General features: G+C 39.2%; 1 non-coding gene across 1 annotated transcript; it reads left to right on the top strand.

Moving 5' to 3' along the window:
• Positions 1–4,839: 4,839 nt before the first annotated feature.
• LOC148549232 (small nucleolar RNA R71) lies at positions 4,840–4,946 on the top strand. Its single transcript, XR_015897567.1, has one exon. It is a non-coding gene; the product is annotated as a small nucleolar RNA R71 (small nucleolar RNA).
• Positions 4,947–17,810: the final 12,864 nt, after the last annotated feature.

Here is a 17,810-nt window from a genome sequence, read left to right as displayed (position 1 = left end):
TCCAATGTGCCCCTTAGCTCCCACGATAGAGTCCACGTTAACTAGGTTAACGTGGCTTCTAACGTGGCTGTGCTAGCCATCTCCAACGTTAGTGACAAAGTTAAATGTCACTAACGTTGGCTCATCATCCCTCTCCTCACGTTAGCTTCCACGTTAACTAAGTTAATGTGGGAGTTAATGTGGCTCATTGTGGTTTGTGTTGGCTCCTTCCAACGTTAATGACAATGTTTGGTGTCAATAACGTTGTCGACAACCTTTCTTCTTCACGTTAACTTCCACGTTAACTAGGTTAACGTGGGAGTTAACGTGGCTTCTTGGGGATAGTGTGTGTTCATCCCAACGTTAGTGACAATGTTTGGTGTCACTAACGTTGTCGACCACCTAGTTTCTTCACGTTAGCTTCCACGTTAACTAGGTTAACGTGGGAGTAAACGTGGCTTCTTGTGACTTGGCCAACGTTAGTGAGAAAGTTGAATGACACTAACGTTGGCGTCCCCCTTTTCTTCTTAATGTTAGAGGCCACGTTAACTAAGTTAACGAGGCAACTAACGTGGCCACTTATGAGCTTGGTCCAACGTTAGTGATAATGTTAAGTGTCACTAACGTTGGTTCCATTTCCTTTCTCCCACGTTAAAGAGTTCACGTTAGCTTAGTTAACGTGACTCTTAACGTGGGCAATGATGGCTTCAAGAGCGTTATTGGCAATGAATTTTCTCATTAACTTTGCAAGTTACTCCCATTCCACGTTAGTGTTAACGTTAGTATAACTAACGTAGCTACTAATGTGGTTCTTCTTTGCTTCCTTTGTCTTGAAATCAAGCAATAAAGTGCATCAAAGTTCTAGTCCAAGTCATGGGAAATGCAACATCTAATTTGTCATTAAATTCATGCAAAATCCTTATGAAATCATGTAAAGTGCACAATGTATGCTTGAATCAAGATTTAAATGAATATCTACCCAAAACTAGCTTATTTCCTAAGGAAATGCATGAAACTACCCTAAAAACAGTAAAGAAAAGGTCAATGAAACTGGCCAAAATGCCCTGGCATCACAACACCAAACTTAAAGCTTGCTTGTCCCTAAGCAAGTACTGGAACAAGAGAATGATGAATAGAATGCCAAGAGGAATGAGTCATTCTTGTGGAAGTCATGTCCCTGGTTTTATGGTGGTTTCATGCATAGCAACTTAGGTTCATTCCTGGCTTTCAGACCTTTATCATGTCCTAGAACACTCACTTTGATTGCATCCCATGAGACTTTTATTCATTGATCCTTTTATTGTCATTTCAGGGTTTATTTTTGTTCTTAAGCTAAGTGCTCTGTAAGGGGGCAACTCTTCAAAATAAGCTTTCAGCCAACACTCCCGAACCAGTTGGTTCAAGGTGCTAGGTGTTGAAGCACCCCTAAGGACTTACTTGCTCAAGTCTCTCCCCCATACATACACACCACAGGCACATAGTTTATTTATTTTCTTTTCTTGAGACCTTGGTGTCCAGCACCTCTTTGGGTTACTAAATGTTCTGTATTGAAGGTTACTCTTGATAGTGGACTTTCAGCTGATAATCCCGAGTTAGTTAACCCAAGTTACCAAGTGATAAGGCACCCCTAAGAGCTTATTCATCCAAGTAGATCCCTCACACAGAAGCACCACAGACACATGCCTCAAGATTAAAAACCATTGGTGCCTAGCCTTATTGCTTGTTCTTTTTCTTTTATTCCTCAACTTTGATTGTTCTTTCCTTTTTTCTTATTAGGATCTTCTTATTTAGCTAGTCTCATGGGGTGTGTCTCAAGCATAGTATTCATGACAAATAGTTGTCCTCCCACCTTATGGTTGAACCATCTTAGCTAACTTATGACTATACCATAAACTCATGAACTTACTCCATAGTATGAACTCCTCTCTGGTCTTTTGTAAACACTCATTCTCTTTTTCATTTGATTCAAAAGGGACAAGCATACAAGTAAGCAAAGTAAAGATGCGGTGACATAAAGACTAGCACACAGAGACCTCTTCAACACAAAAACTTAAAAGACAGAATTTAAAAAGGTTCAGACTAACATTTAACTATTAATCAAGATTGCATTTGGACTTCCAGTTTTCAACATTCTAAGTACATGGAATTAAGTGACAATACAACCTTTAGGGGATGGTTTCTAGTTACCCCCTTTTTTTGTCATCATCCTGGTCTTTGTTACCTCACTTTCTTGGGTGAAGGTGCACCATTTCCTCATAAGATTCCTGCAAAGTTATTGGAAATTGCTTGTTCCCAAAGCACTTGATAAATAGTTAGCTTGCATGTATGCTTGTGACTTCTGAACTTAATTTGGTGTGTCAACACCAAACTTAGTTCCTTGCCCAGTACAGAACCTTGCATATATGCAGAGAACCTCATATCTTGTTGTTTAACAAAACAATTATCAACTAAAACCTAACTAAATCTAAGTGGTTTCCATTGATTGATTGGAGCTAGCAATGTGCTTTGGGAATGGAGTGTGATTCCTTTGCTGGAACACCAAACTTAGAATCACACTTTTACTCTTGAATTGTTTTGGTGTGGAACACCAAACTTAGCTCCTCGCAATATAGGGGAAACAACTTGCGATCCTTATTGAAATAAAGATGAAAAGGAAACTACCTGAGGTTGGGTTGCCTCCCAACAGAGCGCTCTTTTATCGTCGCTAGCTCGACGGTTCCTCCTTCATCAGGGAGGTTGATAATGCTTCAAGTCCTCCCCTCTTGCCTTGGACTTATATCCATTGGTTGTATCAATGATCTCTACATGTTCCAAGGAGAGAACTCTGTTGATAGTGAAGACCTTAGGTAACTGAGATGGTACAGTGGGGAGATTAGGGTGATATCTGGGAAGTAAGCTGAGATCACTTTATCCCCTGGAGAGAAGTCTTCCGTAGGGATCTTCTTGTTACTCCACCCCCTTGGTACCTTCTTCTTTGTCCCTTTTGATGTTGCCTTGCTCTTGGTGACTTCTTCTTCTAAGGGAATTTTGTTGTTGTCTTCACATGTCTCTGGTGGTTTAGGTTCCTCCAGCTTTTCCTTGAGTTGTGACAACTGCTTATTTCCTTGTTCATCAACCAAGGGCTTTCCCAAATGGGCTGGTTGTGCTTCAGTGCTTGCTTCCTCTGTCAGCATCTCATTATGATCTTTGCTTGGTTCTTTGTTTTCTTGGTCTACTTCTTGCGAGAGTTTGAAGACATTAAAGCTGAGTCGTTCATCATGGATCCTCAATATTAGCTCCCCTTGCTCCACATCTATGAGTGCTCTGGCTGTAGCTAGGAATGGTCTTCCCAATATGATTGGGTGAGTGTGACTTTCTTCCATGTCCAGGATGACAAAGTCTGTTGGGAGGAAGTATTTCCCAACCTTTAACAATACATTTTCCACCACCCCTATTGCTTATTTTTGAGTTTTGTCAACCAGCCTAATGACTACATCTATGGGCATTATCTCATTGATCTGCAGCTTCTTCACCAAGGAGAAGGGCATTAAGTTGATGCTTGCTCCCAAATCGCAGAGTGCTCTATCAAACATTGTTTCTCCTATGGCACAGGGGACATAAAAACTCCCTGGATCTTTTCTTTTTGTAGGCAACTACGGTTGAATGAGGGCACTGCACTCCTTGTTCATCACTATAGTTTGGCCTCCCTTGAGTGAGCTTTTCCTGGGAAGCAGCTCCTTCATATACTTGATATATGCAGGCATTTGTTGAATAGTCTTGATGAATGGTATGTTGACATGCAGAGATGCGAACAAATCTAGAAACCTTGAGTATATTCTCTTCTCCACAGCACCATTGAGCAGTTGGGGAAAAGGTGCATAGAGTCTCAGCAGCTCCTGTTGTGAGATTTTTGGTTCTTGATGATCTTTTTCCTTCTTCTCTACTGAGGTATCTTCAGGTTGTTCTGACAGCTTGCTTGGCTTGTCCTCAGTCTCCTTATCACTTATAGTGACCATCTTGCAATCTTCCCATCTTACTTTCTTTGTTTCACCTCTCGGATTCTTCTCTGTGTCACTTGGGAATCCATCTGTGGGTTTGGGAATTTGCTCAGAGAGATACCCCACTTGAGATTCCAACCTCTTGATTGTGTCTCCCTGGTTCTTGAAACTGGCTCGCACTTCCTCCTTGAACACCTTGTTGTCTTGAATCTCCTTGCCTATGCCTTCAAGTAGATTCTCAATCCTTGAGAGTCTGTCATCAAATGATTGTAGATCGTGATTAGGCGTGGAAGGATGAGGTAAATTATTTTGGTTTTGATGTGGATGTGGAGATTTGTTGTTATGGGGGTGTTGATATGGTCTATATGTGAAATGTTGGTGGCTTGCATTATTGGGATTTGGGCGTCTTTGATCAAGGCTTTGGTCTTGTTGATTTCTCCACCCAAAGTTTGGGTGATTCCTCCATCCAGGGTTGTAGGTCTTGGAGTATGGATCATGGTTTTGCCTAGGTGAATTCCCAATGTAGTTGGCTTGCTCCTGACTACCCTCTGCTTCTTCATTCACTCCTTTTTGGGTTGTTGATGAAGTGGAGATTGCTGCTACTTGGTTCCTCTCCATCTTCTTGGTGAGGTCAGCCAGCTGCTGGGTAATGAGCTTGTTTTGGGCCAGCAGAGCATCTACATTGTTTAGCTCCATTACTCCTCTTGTGTTCCCTCTTTTGGAGGCATAGAAGTAGTCGTTCTCTGCTACAGTTTCAATGACATCTATGGCCTCCTCAATGGTCTTTTTCTTGTTCAAAGATCCTCCGGATGAATGGTCTACTGCCTTCTTTGACTCATAGGAGAGCCCTTCATAGAAAATGTGCAGCTGCACCCATTCATTGAACATATCTGGTGGGCACCTCCTTGTTAGGTCTTTAAACCTCTCCCATGCTTCATACAGAGTCTCACCATCTTGTTGCCTGAAAGTTTGGACCTCAGCTCTCAGCCTATTGATTCGTTGAGGGGGGTAAAGTCTTGCTAAGAATTTGTTCACCACATCTTCCCAAGTTGTCAAGCTCTCCTTTGGGAAAGACTCCAGCCACTTGGCTGCCTTATCCTTGAGTGAGAATGGAAATAAGAGCAGTCTATAGGCGTCAGGATGAACACCATTAGACTTCACTGTGTCACATATTCTCAGGAAGGTGGTTAGATGTTGATTGGGGTCCTCTTGGACACTTCCTCCGAACGAACAGTTGTTCTGAACAAGGGTGATGAGCTGTGGCTTCAGTTCAAAATTGTTGGCATGGATGGTTGGCTTTTGAATGCTACTTCCACATTTTCCTGGGTTTGGATTGATGTAAGAGCCTAAAACTCTTCTATCCTCCCCAACATGATTTGCTCGACCTCCTCCGCCATAGTTGTGAGCCTCTTCCTCACGATGGTTTTCCATGTTTTCTTCCATGTTTGGTTCAAAGTATTCCTCAAAGTGTTCCTCCTCTTCTTCAGCACTGACTACACGTTTTTCTCTTGCCTCCCTTCTTAGTCTAAGGAAGGTTCTCTCAGGTTCAGAATCAAAGGAAGTTGAAGCCCCACTTCTTCTCCCTGTCATACAACCAAAAAGTACAAGTAAAGAGAATAGGTGCAGAAAGTATATCTGTCAGAATTACTGTTAGTGTGAGTGATGCAATATATCAAATAGTTAGTGGGTTAGTGAAATGAATGGTAAATAACAAAGAAAAAGTAAGGGGAAGGGAAGAAAATTAACTAAAACAGAAAGTAAATGACTCAAACAGAAAATTAAATCAAACAAAAATAAAATGCTCAATCTAGTTATCCTCCAATTTAATCATTGTTGATGCACAATCAATCCCCGGCAACGGCACCATAAACTTGATGCACGGAAAACTTGTCTCATAACAAATTTCCTTCGGCAAGTGTACCGAATTTGTCGTCAAGTAAAAACTAACAATAGAGTGAGGTCGAATCCCACAGGGATTGATTGATCAAGCAACTTTAATTAGAGGAATGTTCTAGTTGAGTGAATCAGAATTTGAGTTGAGAATTTGCAGAAAATTAAATGGCAGGAAAGTAAATAACAGAAAAGTAAATGCTAGAAATAAGAGCTGAATGTAGATGACTGAAATTAAATTGCAGAATCTTAAATGGGAATGGGGAAATTGCTCATAAAAGTAAATGACAGAAATTAAAGAGAATGGGTAAGATCAGAAATGGGGGCTTCATTGGGCTCAGGAGATGTTGTATTCTCCGGATCAATTTCATTTTCATCTCTTCCTCAATCAATGCACTCATTGATCTCCTTGGCAATCTTAAGTGATTGAATTACAATTTCTTGTAATTCAATCTCTCAAATCTTGATCAATAGCCAATTCCTTGGTCAATTGCTCATGAGAAGAGATGAAGTATAGTCACTGATTATACCACATGCATTTCCCAAATCAAGTGTTGAGAGGATTATAGTCACATATCCATCCAAAACCAATTTGGTCCAGCATGAGAAAGCATTTCTAGCATGATCTCTCCATTCCTCTTTCAAGGTTCAGAAGAGATCCAAGTATGAATAGCTTCTTTTCCAAGATAACTACCCAATTGGATGAAGATCGAAAGCTTTCAAGTAAAATCAAGAGAAAAGATAGAAGAAGAATAATGAAAACTAGTATTGATCCATCAAATTACAACAGAGCTCCCTAACCCAATGAAAGGGGTTTAGTTGTTCATAGCTCTGGAAAATGAAAACAAAGATGGAGAATACATAATGAAAACTAGAAGTGCAGAGGAAGTAAATACAGAGAGTAGTTCTATTCCCAGAGGCTCCCTATAATTTCCAACTCTCTAAATAATTCAAAGCTACTCCTATATATACTACTCTTCTACTCTTCTAGTTGGCTCTTCAAGTCTTGGGTCTGGGCCTTTGGATCTTGAGTTTGAAGCAGTTATCTTCTTCATTGGGCTTGGCTTTACTTGCAGAGAGAAAGTGTGAAGTGGGCAGAGACTTTAGCTCAGGACGTTAGTGGTGTTAACGTTCAGTGAAAATATGGGTTCGAGAACGTTAGTGACATTCAACTTTTTCACTAACATTCCTCACCCAAGTAAGAGCCACGTTAACCTCAACGTTAGTGGCACAAACGTTGCCACTAACGTTGCCTCTTTGTCCTTTGCGCACGTTATTGGGACTCAACTTTTCCAATAACGTTGAGAATCTTCCCCCTTCCCTTCGTTAGAGTCCACGTTAACTTAGTTAACATGGCTCTTTTAACGTAGGCTTGCCAACCTTCGAGAACGTTAGTGACACTTAACATTGTCACTAACGTTCCAATGTGCCCCTTAGCTCCCACGTTAGAGTCCACGTTAACTAGGTTAACGTGGCTTCTAACGTGGCTGTGCTAGCCATCTCCAACGTTAGTGACAAAGTTGAATGTCACTAACGTTGGCTCATCATCCCTCTCCTCACGTTAGCTTCCACGTTAACTAAGTTAACGTGGGAGTTAACGTGACTCATTGTGGCTTGTGTTGGCTCCTTCCAACGTTAGTGACAATGTTTGGTGTCACTAACGTTGTCGACAACCTTTCTTCTTCACGTTAACTTCCACGTTAACTAGGTTAACGTGGGAGTTAACATGGCTTCTTGGGGATAGTGTGTGTTCATCCCAACGTTAGTGACAATGTTTGGTGTCACTAACATTGTCGACCACCTAGTTTCTTCACGTTAGCTTTCACGTTAACTAGGTTAACGTGGGAGTTAACGTGGCTTCTTGTGACTTGGCCAACGTTAGTGAGAAAGTTGAATGACACTGACGTTGGCGTCCCCCTTTTCTTCTTAACGTTAGAGGCCACGTTAACTAAGTTAACGAGGCAACTAACGTGGCCACTTATGAGCTTAGTCCAACGTTAGTGATAATGTTAAGTGTCACTAACGTTGGCTCCATTTTCTTTCTCCCACGTTAGAGTTCACGTTAGCTTAGTTAACGTGACTCTTAACGTGGGCAATGATGGCTTCGAGAGCGTTATTGGCAATGACTTTTCTCATTAACTTTGCAAGTTACTCCCATTCCACGTTAGTGTTAACGTTAGTGTAACTAACGTGGCTACTAATGTGGTTCTTCTTTGCTTCCTTTGTCCTGAAATCAAGCAATAAAGTGCATCAAAGTTCTAGTCCAAGTCATGGGAAATGCAACATCCAATTTGTCATTAAATTCATGCAAAATCCTCATGAAATCATGTAAAGTGCACAATGTATGCTTGAATCAAGATGTAAATGAATATCTACCCAAAACTAGCTTATTTCCTAAGGAAATGCATGAAACTACCCTAAAAACAGTAAAGAAAATGTCAGTGAAACTGGCCAAAATGCCCTGGCATCACAAACCATCGGTCCATCTCATTTCAACCATGACCCTAGGCCCAAACAATCCAACCATCAACCAACCACCACAGTCCAACAGAGTCCCAGTAGCAAACACAAATAGGAAGATGCAAGCACAAACAAATAGTTATTGCAAGTAGAACAATTAGCAATTAATCACATAGGCAAACCAAGTATAATATGCACACCCAAACAATGTCACATAGATGCATATGATGCATGCCTGTCCCTAGTGGCTGATGATATCATCTGTCGGTTATATAGCCAACCCGACACGTCCTGGTAGCTAACCATGGACAGAAACACCCATCGCGGAGCAAGTAGGTTTGAGCTACAACCCCATTGCTAATACTCGCTCAACCCAGAGCCAGTGGAATAACCACTACTGCGGCTACTACCCAGGCGGGTGTTTAAAAGCTCAACCTGGAGCGAGTGGAATCACCACTACTACCGCTACTACCCAGGCGTCACAGTCTCTAACCTGGAGCAAGTGGGACGAACTACAACCCTTGCTACTACCCAGGTATCTCAAGCATATATTCATTCAGTCCCAGCCATGGATCAACATCCATCTCAGCCATCCAGCTTAAATTTATAATTCATAGTCAGCCATACGGCCCATAACTCATTCGGCAATCAGCCATAAATCAATATCATACACAGCCATTCCGGCTCGCGGTTCAATCCAGAACCAGCCAATATTCATAATCATACACAGCCATTCCGGCCCATAACAAAACAGCACTTCCACCATCCAACATCATCAAATTCATAAAATCGGCATTTAAGCCATAAATCACTTTTTCTCAAATCGTTTCATGTTGAAATCAAGTTTCAACTCTTTTCAACCTTGGCTTTAGAAATCTCGTTTCTCAAATCATCTCAGGCTCATAAGCCAAATTTACTCAAAGTGAGTTCCCTTTTTAAAACAAAGCCACTCTCGGTATTCTCTTTCCAAAACTTCCAAAATCATGGCAAGTTAAGGATTTATTTCAAAGTATTCAAAATCACCCATACAACAATGGGATTTTATAACAAAAGTTTCTCGGCAGAGTCCCAAGTCTTTAGGGAAGATCAACCTATATCAATTCCTTAGAATTCATTGAAACTATTAAAATCATAGATTCTCGGTTCAAGTAAATAAAATTGAATTTATTATGAAACCGACCATACAAAATCACAAGTTCCAACCCGGTCCAAAAACCAACTCATTTGAAAAGGAACCGGTTCATTTGAATCAAACCACTTTCAGGTTTCTTTTTGGAACCCATTTTTCTGACTCTTCCCAAAATACCTCAAACTTAATTACTCAATCAAAAGTCTATATTCCTTTGAAATCACTAAAAGCTCCTTTTTATATTGAAATCAATATTAGAGCATCATTCTTTCCTTCAGTGATTCAAACGGTAAAAATAGTTCATTTCTAAATAAGTCAAACTCAAGGCATAAAGTTCACTAAATAAATTAAGCTTGAAAATATAAATATTCTCTTAACAAATCAAATAATACAACTTCTCAAATCCAATCCTTTTTAAATAACTTTTTAAACAAGACTAGGATTTTGTAGAAATTTCGGCAGCACCTCCCCTAAAACTTGGACTTTTGCCACCTGGTTCGGGTCCCAACTAAACCGTTTCTCATTCCTTTTCAACAGCTCAAAACCAGAAATCAATTCAAAGCAAGCTAAATCCAACAGTCGCCTCAGTGGCATATCTCAAGAAAACCATTTCAAAATCAACTGAATATCAACCGATTTAACTCATTTCCAAAGCTTTAAAGAATCGGTTCAGCAATGAATCATTTATCAAAACCAAATCAATTAAAGCAACCCAGGCTGAATTTCAAGAGTATTCTATCTTTCACATCATCAAAATAATTGACTCAATTCAAACCAATCCTCAACGGATTAAACTCATATTTCAAATCTTTAAAGAATCAACTTCAGACATTACATTTCACAAAGTCGCACAATAATTTAGCCAAACCAACATCCATAGTCATTTGAGTCAATCAAATAATACATAAGGCAGATACAATCACCAAATACACAATATCTCGCACCAGTATCCATATGTAATAATTCCAATACACAAAACATAGTTTTTGGAAAGCGCCCCTACCTCAAAACGTAATTCCATAACCCAAACGCCTCACAGAGTCCTTTCCGCCTCAACCCGAACTGACGGCAACCAAAACCTCAGCTCCCAGCCACTTTCACAATAATCATAGCAACACTAATCGCAACATATAATAATCAGGACTCGATCCCACGTTATCAAAATTCATATTCATTAACCGAACACAACAGAATACTAATGCAAGGCTTTCCGAAATATAAATACTCACTGAACTAGCGAAACAAAGCAGTTGTGATTTTGAACCGGCCCCGGCAACAGCTCCGGCGGTGGCCAGAATCTCTGGTGGACCAACTATAAAAAACCGCGCAATATTAAGACCTTCTCGAAATCCAAAAAGGCAGAAACCTCAAATAAAACCCTTACCGGCAACTTTTCCGGTGACAACAGAAGTAGCTAGAAGCTCCGGCAGTAGAGGCAGTTTCCTCCACTCTCCTCCATGATCAACCACGATGGAGGTGGAAGCTGGCAGAGACGGCGGTGGTTCTGACGGCGGCGCGGCTCCACCACCAGTGACCGAGGAGCATGACAGAAGCGTTTTCCCCATTCAATGGCACTCTCTCCTTCTAACCGAATCGGAGAAAACCTCCAGCGGTGGCGAAGTGGCAGCTTCGAACAGCAAGCCATGGCGATGGAGGACTTCAGTGATGGTGGAAGGACAGCAGAGGACCCGCGACGGTGGAGGCACGGCCGCAGAACAAGGACCCTCCTATCTGCCGATCTCACTCTCCCTCCTACTCGAGCTTCTCTCTTCGGCCTTCCGTGGATGACGAGGACTCAGACTCCGCGGCAAGGAGGACGACGGCGCGAGCTAGTCGGCGACGAGGAGAACAGCGAAAGCCCCCCGCTTGGCCTCTCCCTCACTCCGGCGCTACCCGCTGCGAACCTCCTCTCGTCGTGGAACGGCAGCAACGGCGCGGATGGCAACTCGCAAGCCCAGCGGTGACGACGCGACGGCGGTGGTGAAGCCCGACGCACCGGCGCGGCATCTTCCCTCCTCTCCTCTTCTTCTCCTTCGATTGCTCTTTCTTTCTTTGTTTCTTTGGTTCTTTCAATCAGCTTGCAACTGCTGCTGCTGCATTAGGTATCCTGGGGTGTATCGGGTCAGGGGAACCGGGTAGGGTTTTTAGGGTTAGGGTTATGTGTGTTGAGTTTTAGGATTAGGGAAAAATTTGGTTCAAGGGTAATTTTGTAATTTCAAATAAAAGTAGGAGTAATATAGTAATTGAAACCCACATTAAATCCAACACTAATTGTACATAGAAAATACTATTTGCTCATCAACTTTACAAATTATTTTCAATAAAATGCCCAAATCTAAAAATTATAAATAATATAATTAATTTCTCTATTTTTCAAAATAACAGTTTAATATTTAAAATATTAATTATTTAATCCAAATCATATAGAAATCCTTATTATTTCACAACTACCAACTTTATAAATTTGAATATAGAAAATAATCCAATGATTGTAAAATTGGATAATAATCATAAGTCATCTCAAATTCAATAAATCAAAACTTGCCTTAATTATCTTTAATAAAATGATTTCTGAAATTAAGGCTATAAATAATTATATGATTTGATACTTGATCATAAAAAGACTTGTCAAAGGTTCTGGGTCTTACATCCTACCCACCTTACAAAAATTTTCCTCCTCGAAAATTGATACAAAACGAAAGAAATTTCATAACAGTTCACCCTTGAACACATTTAAGGAAGAAGCAAAAATATCTCAAAATATGAACATATATATGGTTTTTCAAATACTTGGGTGGTCGTATGCATAACGATACAAAGGTAGGAGTGTGATTGCAAAGCAAACGTTACAAGATAGGCTCAATGCACAAGGTCATATAATCTCAAAGCTTTACAAAAACTTGAGGTGCCAAAATAGGGTGCAAATCAAGATAGGCGTTCACAAAGCAAAGATGACATGGTTCAAACATGTGATAGTAAAGCAAGGCATCGAAGGCTATAAAACATAATGGGGTTAAAACGACATGCTTAACATCCGCACACTAATCTCATATCAACCTCAAGGTTTCAACTTTCCAACTCCATCAAGCACTTTACAATCTCCATATTCAATCACAAGCCTGACAACCGCAAACCCGTTCACAAGGAACAAGACACCACAACTCATAACGTTGTACACCTACCGCTTCAACTTCCGTATACACATATCACGTCTTAAAGAACTAACGCATCGCGTTACGTATATGTCTACAAGTCGTACGTGATATCAAAATAATTCTAGAGTCTACTCAGAAGGATACAAGATTTAGAAAGGAGAGTCAAATGTCAAAGATAGCAATAATAGATTTGAGAGAATATATCCAATCCCAGATAACCAAGGATACTCAAGCAATGAAGTTTGCTAGACACAATTCAATTGACAACTTCAAAGATAACCCTTGGATCAAAGAAATTCAATAGGACCAATAAGCAGAAAAATCAGCGCATTAGTTTGAAACAATTTCAAGATGAGTCGACGAAGTATGAGACTTACAAAAAAGAATATCTCAAACCCAAGACAAAACTCACAGAACTTAAGAGCATGATTAAAATTACTTCCAAATACATTGTTCATAAGAGAATCGAAAACTTGCGAAAAATCACTTCGCAATTTAGAAGAAAGCTCAATAGCAAACATTCCTCAAGAGGGCAACAAAAGCAATAACGTGGCTTTGCTCTAATTCAACTTCATGTTGAAGTAGATTATGCAGAGTTTTAAAAACAAGATGCTCCCAAGTTTGGCTAAAGGCTAAAATATTCCCTCAAATATTTCAGAAAGATAATTAGGTGCACAACTTAACCAAAAGCAATCATAAAACTCGGAAGAGAAATCAAATGCTTGTTCAAAAATCTCCAAAGTCCATATTCAAACAAGCGTGTATAAAATCATAGCGAGGTCGAAAGAGAAAGTTAAGCTCTATTTAGGAAAGAAAATCCAAGGTAAAAGTTTGCTATAAATTGGTAAAGGAATTAAGTGTTGCATTACAAACAAACCGGTTTTCAATAAATAAGGAAGCTTTTCAAACCTCATTTAAAATAGCGCATGCCGACCTTAAAACAATTTTGCCAAAAATTGAACAATGGTCTAAATTATAACCAAGTAAATGAAAAATAAGTTCAATTTAGAACTTATTCAAAGAGAATTCAATCTGCTTTATAAAATTCAAAACAAGTCTCCAAAAGTATACTTGAAATCACCATCTCGCAATAATATTCAAGAAAATTAGGATGTACTTGAAAAGGAGTCAAGCCATATAAGAAAAGATCTTAAGTCAAAGTATTTTAAACAAGATCCACTAGGCACGCGACATCAAACAAGCTTTCAATTGATCCAAAAGAAAAAGTCATAGGAAAAGACAACTCAATCATTAGTAATTTCTCAAGGATAAATCTTTGACTAAAAACTCTTGTAGGGATAATGAGAGATTAAACGATGCACTATTTTGAAACGAATCAAACTGACTCACATAAAAATGGGATTCACAAGAGAGGACAAACCAAGATCAATGGTAATGTTCACAAGATGTAAAAGATTAGTTAAAAACAAGGTCAAGCATGACATTCATGGAGATGGAAGGCTTAAAAGAGACTCTAGTCCGCTCATAAGAAGAAAGCCATGAGTCCAACATTTTTAAAAGAATCACAATAGCATCAACAATGTAGTATGCTGAACCGAACTCAAGTTAAAAATAATTTAGGTAAAGTTTATCAACAAAAATCAACCGAAATAAAAGCGAAGAATCCCTTCTTCCCAAAATTTCGAAAAATGCCCAAATGCATAATCAGATAAAGGCGTGCATTGGAACTATAGTAAAATTACTAGAAAGTCATTTTGTATTTAAAGTAAATGCAGTTTCGCAAACCAGTAAAAGCATGGGCGAGGTATGAGAAATAAATAGTTGTTAAACTGTGTAAGAAATCTTCAAAGTTTCACATATCGATAAGTATATATCTATTCAACAGCAATTTCCATAAAAATCTCAAAATCGGCTGTAATTGCTGTCAATTAAGAGAAAGACTGAATCAACAATTTCTCTAAGAATGTACACGGAACAAGGACTTAAAGAGTACAGCGCATCAAGACAGTCCAAAAGTATATCAAAGAATACGTGAATCAAGAAGAACTCAAACAGAGAAAGATAGATTTAACAAGGACTGCAATCAAGCATATGCAATTAAGATCAAACAAGAATGCATATGAATAGAGGAATATAGTTGAAAAATCAAACTACTCCTCAAAAGGAACAGCAATCAAGAACTTCAAGTTAGGACATGAAAGAACAGGTCGACTCGAATGAAATTCAAGACACACAACTGAATAGCCTCGAGAAATAGTTTCTAGCGTTCTCAAAACCCGCAATTCGCTTTACTCAAAACTTGTATATCATCTATGATAACCATTAGCGCTTTCATATACAAAATTCACTAGTATTAAGCCAGCCAAACTTAATACCAAGAATTTTTGCAATGCAAGACTAACAGCGTTAATCAATAGACCGTCATGTGCATCAAGCTCTAATTCTCGTCATTCGATAAGACCTAATACATGACAAACGCTCAGAGTATGCAATTGAAGCATAGTCGGTCCATTCCTCAGGCTCTACAGGAAGGACTGCTCTGATACCATAATGTAACACCCTAACTACCAAAGCTCACGCTTCCGGCTGCGCGACTCTGATAACTCGGATATTACGACGACACTTATACTAATTAATACTAAAATATGATCCTGTTTAAAACTTTAAATCGCAATACTGCTCCCAAAAATACTTTCGCTCGATAACGTACATCCATAAATACCATACAACTTACAACAACTCATAAAGAGTACATCCATATATATATATATATATATATAATACTGCTCCCAAAAATACTTTCGCTCGATAACGTACATCCATAAATACCATACAACTTACAACAACTCATAAAGAGTACATCCATATATATATATATATATATATATATATATATATATATATATATATATATATATATATATAATATTACAAGCAATAATCAATACAATTCCTATCCCTCTTACAGATTATATCAAGATAAAGGCGAGGGTATAATAAATCATAACTAAAACAATACAGAGTATCACAACAACAATTAAATAAGCTCTTCGTAACTTCTGCGCCCATATCCTGAAAGGGGAAAAATGTAGGGGGGTGAGAACATCATCCTCGAAAGGGTTCTCAGTAGAGGGTTTTTGAGAATTACTGTAATAGGATACATAAAGATAACCGCACCAGTGATTAATAACCGTCTCATGCCTCTTTTCAAAAACAACGGTTTACAATGAAAGTAAAGTTGGAAATCTTTTCTGAAAGAGGAACCGTTCAATTCTCAAAAACTCAAAAGCCTTTCAAAAGATTTATCTATGGTGAACCAAAATAGCCTCTCATATTTTTATCAAACCAGAAACACACAACACCGAAACCAACTGATGCACGGAAAACTTGTCTCATAACAAAGTTCCTTCGGCAAGTGTACCGAATTTGTCGTCAAGTAAAAACTCACAATAGAGTGAGGTCAAATCCCACAGGGATTGATTGATCAATCAACTTTAATTAGAGGAATGTTCTAGTTGAGCGAATCAGAATTTGAGTTGAGAATTTGCAGAAAATTAAATGGCAGGAAAGTAAATAACAGAAAAGTAAATGCTAGAAATAAGAGCTGAATGTAGATGACTGAAATTAAATTGCAGAATCTTAAATGGGAATGGGAAAATTGCTCATAAAAGTAAATGACAGAAATTAAAGAGAATGGGTAAGATCAGAAATAGGGGGTTCATTGGGCTCAAGAGATGTTGCATTCTCCGGATCAATTTCATTTTCATCTCTTCCTCAATCAATGCACTCATTAATCTCCTTGGCAATCTTAAGTGATCGAATTACAATTACTTGTAATTTAATCTCTCAAATCTTGATCAATAGCCAATTCCTTGGTCAATTGCTCATGAGAAGAGATGAAGTATGGTCACTGATTATACCACATGCATTTCCCACATCAAGTGTTGAGAGGATTATAGTCACATATCCATCCAAACCCAATTTGGTCCAGCATGAGAAAGCATTTCTAGCATGATCTCTTCATTCCTCTTTCAAGTTTCAGAAGAGATCCAAGTATGAATAGCTTCTTTTCCAAGATAACTACCCAATTGGATGAAGATCGAAAGCTTTCAAGTAAAATCAAGAGAAAAGATAGAAGAAGAATAATGAAAACTAGTATTGATCCATCAAATTACAACAGAGCTCCCTAACCCAATGAAAGGGGTTTAGTTGTTCATAGCTCTAGAAAATGGAAACAAAGATGGAAAATACATAATGAAAACTAGAAGTGCAGAGGAAGTAAATACAGAGAGTAGTTCTATGCCCAGAGGTTCCCTATAATTTTCAACTCTCTAAATAATTCAAAGCTACTCCTATATATACTACTCTTCTACTCTTCTAGTTGGCTCTTCAAGTCTTGGGTTTGGGCCTTTGGATCTTGAGTTTGAAGCAGTTATCTTCTTCATTGGGCTTGGCTTTACTTGCAGAGAGAAAGTGTGAAGTGGGCAGTGACTTTAGCTCAGGACGTTAGTGGTGTTAACGTTCAGTGAAAATATGGGTTCGAGAACGTTAGTGACATTCAACTTTTTCACTAACGTTCCTCACCTAAGTAAGAGCCACATTAACCTCAACGTTAGTGGCACAAACGTTGCCACTAACGTTGCCTCTTTGTCCTTCGCGCACGTTATTGGGACTCAACTTTCCCAATAACGTTGAGAATCCTCCCCCTTCCCTTCGTTAGAGTCCACGTTAACTTAGTTAACATGGCTTTTTTAACGTAGGCTTGCCAACCTTCGAGAACGTTAGTGACACTTAACATTGTCACTAACGTTCCAATGTGCCCCTTAGCTCCCACGTTAGAGTCCACGTTAACTAGGTTAACGTGGCTTCTAACGTGGCTGTGCTAGCCATCTCCAACGTTAGTGACAAAGTTGAATGTCACTAACGTTGGCTCATCATCCCTCTCCTCACGTTAGCTTCCACGTTAACTAAGTTAACGTGGTAGTTAACGTGGCTCATTGTGGCTTGTGTTGGCTCCTTCCAACGTTAGTGACAATGTTTGGTGTCACTAACGTTGTCGACAACCTTTCATGACAGATAGTTGTCCTCCCACCTTATGGTTGAACCATCTTAGCTAACTTATGACTATACCATAAACTCATGAACTTACTCCATAGTATGAACTCCTCTCTGGTATTTTGTAAACACTCATTCTCTTTTTCATTTGATTCAAAAGGGACAAGCATACAAGTAAGCAAAGTAAAGATGCGGTGACATAAA

Source organism: Arachis ipaensis, chromosome B8, assembly GCF_059453495.1.
Source record: "Arachis ipaensis isolate K30076 ecotype BB chromosome B8, ASM5945349v1, whole genome shotgun sequence".
In the NCBI taxonomy this organism is placed as follows: domain Eukaryota; kingdom Viridiplantae; phylum Streptophyta; class Magnoliopsida; order Fabales; family Fabaceae; genus Arachis; species Arachis ipaensis.
This window is presented reverse-complemented; position numbering and strand designations above follow the sequence as displayed.